The sequence below is a fragment of the Nannobrachium achirus genome, assembly GCF_963921795.1.
Source record: "Nannobrachium achirus genome assembly, chromosome: 19".
Classification (NCBI taxonomy): Eukaryota; Metazoa; Chordata; class Actinopteri; order Myctophiformes; family Myctophidae; genus Nannobrachium; species Nannobrachium achirus.
Window position 1 is genome coordinate 4,698,119 of NC_137826.1, and position 5,511 is coordinate 4,703,629.

Below are 5,511 nucleotides of genomic sequence, written 5' to 3' on the forward strand. Positions count from 1 at the left end.
AGTAACTGCTAGAACGGTGCCCAGTACATTTTGCGATTAATATATTGAGCAGTATTTGTAAACGTCTTGCAGGAGTCTGCACTCGGCACATCAGAGCAGCGAGTCGTTTTTAATAAATGATAATGACATGCATTTGGCACGCGACTAGATATTTAGATGGAGGGTCTTCAACAGGAGGTCTGGGACCCCTAGGGGGTCCTCAGAGTTACTACAGGGGGTAACTCTTCCAATCCTTTTTATTTTAACGCTGCGAGGCGTTGTGCGCTTGTAGATCGGCTATTTTTTAGGTTTTGTTTAGATGGGGGAAAAAGAGCAGACTTAAGTACAGAGTGAAAGGTTAAGTTTATTAGGTAATGACGGCTCAAGTGGTTAAATATCTGAATATACAAATGGCATGAATCCAAAATACACGATGATTGTACTGTCAAACGATGAAACTACCGCTATATGGAATCTATGAAAAGGTTGTTGAAAGAGATGAAGCGGGTCCCTGCTTCATCTCTCTCAACTAAGGGGTCCTTGGCCTGAAACCGTTGAAGACCCCTGATTTAGATGCTTATTTGATTGTTCTTCTGTTCCATACAGCCTGAGTTCTTCTGCAGAGTAGAAGCCATCCTTGCCAACAACACACACGTCAAGCAGGTGATGCCCATGGTGAAGGTCATGACCGCACTCAACGCGGACATCAAGGTAAGGACTGCAGCAGTCTTTTGAATAAAATGTCATTTAGCCATAATTTAGTCACCTGAAAAGTATTAGTTTTAGTCTAATTTTAGTCGATTAAATATCCCCCCCCCCCCCATTTGTTATTTTAGAGGTATTAAAGGTCCTTAAATGTTTGCGTTGTGAGCTTGTAGATCGGCTATTTTCAGCACGCAACCAAGTGTAAAATCAGTCATTACAATGTCATCAAGGCCTGCCAAAATACATTTTAGTTGACTGAATCAACTGTAGATTTAGTCGACTAAAAACGTATGACGTAAAACGTAAATGACATTTTATTCAAAAGACTATGACTAAAACTAAATCAAAATTTGCTGTCAAAAACAACACTGCTTGGCAGTGTGCACAAGAAATGTGGTACTGATGGATCCAGCGATTTGCAATCTGCTCCTGACGACAGACAGACACTCTTAAAGACAGCTAGCAGAGCCACACTGTAAGAAACATAAAAAAAAAAGAACTGACATGTTTAATAACATGTCAGCTGTGAATGCGTTCCTGAAATGCAGTATTTGTCACTTGTTTTACAACCGTAAGAGCTATGAACGCATATGTTATGACTGTCAATGGTTTTGTACTTTCAAGTTTCAGGAGCATGGCGGTATCATAGGACCATATGTCATATAGCAGTCTCTTCCTTTGTTAGTAATAATACTGCTTTAACCCATTTAGAACGGGTACACATTATAATGTATTATTATTTTATGCTTTAACTATTGAAAAGCAGCAGATATACAAGCTGGCTGGCCAGATTGCTGACATATGAACATAGGTTTTTCAAAAAACCTTTGAAGGATTCAAAAGACACTTATAGAATCGGGTCAAAATTCAAATTTTCACAATTTTTCAAAAATAGCAGATCTACAAGCTTGCTTGTACATCTGCTATTTTTCAATAGTTAAAGCATAAAATATTGATACACTATAATGTGTACCCGTTCTGAATGCGTTAATACAGAATGCTCAAAGAGGAGCCAGGAACATTAACATGACATGACATGTAATGCCACTCAAAAGGAGTGGTCATTTTAGCCTAACGGATTTCTGTGCACACAAGTTGAAAGTACCTTTGTCATCTTTCAGGACACTTGTGACAAGGTGAAGGCGAGGAAGGCGACTGATGACGAAAACGAAATAGAATTCCAGAAGCTGCTGAAACTCCTTCAAGGATGTCTGGAGTACATCAACTACCACGAATGAACCCCCTTCCAGCCAGACAGCAGGACAAGGAGTTGAGGTATCCACCTCTACAAAATCACCACCTACACTCTTAAAGGAGTAGTTCACCACTTTTCAACCTGTCTTCATATAATAGGTCCTCACTAATGTTCATGATAAAATATCACAATTTTTTTCTACTCAGTCCAAGTCTCCTAGGAGAGCTGTGGGAAGCTCAGAATCCATCGTCTTGTGACATCATCATTTTCCAAAAAATAATTTTAATCAATATTTTTGAAAAGAATATTTAGAATATTTCTGCTTTTTCCACAGAATTGTTTACTGTGTGTTTAGGCCAGTGTTTCTCAACCTTTTTTTCTGCATGGGCACACTTTTCATGTCCCAAGAATCCATTGGCACACCAACATAATACGGGGGTGTAAATATCGTCACTGTCGGGAAGAAACCTTGTATCTTTAACTTTAAAATGTGTACGTTTCTTCGCAAAGTAAAGCCCTGCTTCATCATACAAGGCTGTCGCACAACAGTAGTGAAAACAGCTGATCTACAAGCACACAACGCCTCGCACCGCGAGGCGTTGTGTGTTTGTAGATCGGCTGTTTTCACTAGTTTAACCCATTCAGGCCGGGTACACATTTTAGTGTATGGGAGGGGCATACAGTACATGTACAGTATGAAGCAACATATTTGGTTTTGTAGGCTAATTTCTGATTTAGGCCTAACTATAGGTTAGGCCTAAATGGGTTAAATAATTTTTTAAATTATAAATACAATACTGGCTTTCAAGCAGTTTCAAGGGGCACACTTGACCCTTCTCAGGGGCACACCGAAGGTCCCCAGGCACAGTGGTTGAGAAACACTGGTTTAGGCAACACTCCTCTCTCTGTTTTTGAAATTGTTAAAATATTTTGTAAATTGCATTATTGTGAGCATAATGTGTTTGTTTTTTCTTTATAGATTTAATTATTTCCTCCATTGATTGTGTGCATTTATTTATTACTTTTTAAAGTATTAAAGTATTTATGAATGGGCGATAAGAAGTTTAATTCTGAATGTACTGCTTTGTAAGTATAGGGAAGATCCATTGATGATGCCATGTTTGCTAACAGATACCATGTGCTTCTTTATTTAATGTCATTCTATTTAAGATAATAACTTAAACATTGTTGTAATTTATTTTTTTGAACTACCCGAAATCCATATTAATAGTATTCAATATTTATTGGGACTGGAATGTACTGTTGGTGTGATTGTATGATGTGGCCATGTGTTAACAGAAATAAAGTAATTGTATGAATCAAATGCGTGACCTGTCTATACAGTATGAGTCTAAAACGGTAAACGGAATGTATTCAATATCGGAACATATTTTGATTAAGTGGGGGAAAAAGTATGGTAATCACAAATGTGGTGCATTTACTCAGTACAACAATCAAGTCAATATTGCAAAGGGACGTGTATATACAGTAGGATGTCATTACTGAAAACACTTAGGGTATGTTTAATTCATGCTTTGTTGTACGGTGGTATGTCCCGCGTCGTAAATAGACAATCTGTAACCCCACAGCGTGTTTTGCAGTGTTGATTTCGTCGACTAAAACTACGACGAAAAATGTTTGTCGACTGCGTTTTTTTCACTGACGAAAACGAAATAAAAACTAAGCTGTGATGACTAAATATATTGACAATTTCGTCAACAAAATAAAAACTAGACTAAAACGTTAGGGAGGGACTATAGTGAGAAGAAAGTCATTTTATGTTTGGTTGCTCTCAGCCGAAAATAGCAGATCTACAAGCTCACAACGCGTCGCGCTGTAGATCTGCTATTTTCAGCACACAAACCAAGAGTAAAATCAGTCATTACGATGCCATCAAGGTCTGACAAAATACATTTTAGTTGACTAAATCAACTGTAGATTTAGTCATCTGAAATCTTATGATATTTAGTTGACAAAAATTTGACTAAAACTAAAACTTCTCAGGTGACTAAATTATGACTAAAACTAAAATACATTTTATTCAAACGACTATGACTAAAACTAAATCAAAATTTGCTGTCAAAAACAACACTGGTGTTTTGGATGTGATCTGTTGTGACCGTAAATCTGCTATTTTCGGCATTCGACACAGTCGTGACGAAGTTTAAATCGGGCTTTGCCACATCCATATTTGGTGTGAATATGGATCTAACACTGTACCTATAATACTTAACTTATTATTAGTATAGTATTGTTGTTGATGAATTACTATTGTTGATGTGTAGTAGGCTAAGAAGATAATGTAAATGTTTTGTAAATGTTTTGACAAAATGTAAGAACTAGTGAAGGACTTGTCGCCTAACAATATGCGATCACATAATATAGTGTTCCACACGTTGCCTAATTTATCCACACGTAGCCTATTTTATCCACACAATATTGTTTTGTCTTGTATAAAATGTCACACAAACACTTTTACACTAATAGGTTAATTGCCCATTTCTCTATGTATTTTTGAGAGATGAGTTACATAATGCATACTAGTCTACATATTGTTTCTTATGTATTACAATAGACATATTCAACTCGGCATAATAATGTTTTGGGAATGTTCAAAACTATCACTTTGGCATCTGAATATTTCGTACTTTATCATATATGCAGGGTTCCCACGGTCATGAAAATCCTGGAAATATTTTGAAATTAGAAAAATATGTTTCAAGTACTGGAAAAGTTTTGGAATTGATCAAGGGTCCAGGAAGGTCCTGGAAAAAAATAGCTATGCATTGTCTTTGGTTATTGATTTTGTTAATACCTCTGAAATGACAAATTAAAAATTGGCCAAATTGTCAAATATTAAAGGCAGAAATGGTGAAAATAGCCGATCTACATAATCACAACGCCTCGCAACGCGAGGCGCTGTGAGCATGTAGATCTGCTATTTTCACAATAGAAACGTGTTATACAAAATTCCTCAACTATTAGTGCTCGGCAGGGTGCCGGGTCCCCAGTTAAAATATGATAATTTCTGGGGTCACAGCCTGAAAAGGTTGAGAACCACTGGCATACACTACCTGTCTTTGGGCATTGCGCATAGGAGTAAGCGACCTGTTATTGAGCTGAATTATTGTTATATAGCCCTGGAAATTGGGTTAAATATTCTGGAAAAGTTTTGGAAATGAATTGGTGAAAATGTGTGGGAACCCTGTATATGTGACGTCCATAGCTACCTACCTAGAGGCTGTCTGGGAATCGGAAAAGGTCCCCGGTTCGGCCCCCTGGCCTGTGTTGTCTATTATGTGCCCAAGTGTCCCTGAGAAAGATAACATGACACCTTTTATCCTCGAGTTCTGTTAGGATGGATGGGTAAATGAAGAGGGCAAATGTACAGTGACAAAAACACGCCCCCTCTGACTGCAATATTTGGTGTTGGTGCCGCCAGGTCAATCGAAGGCCATCAGAGTGCCAAAAACATCTTTTACACACTTTTTAATAAGGGTTCCTGGTGCCAAAAACGTCTTTTACACACTTTTTTTAATATGAAAAAAAAAAAACTTTTTTTAAAACTCAAATTAAAAGATTTCACTTATATAGGTGTATATATACAGGAAATGAGCGCAAACTTGATATAA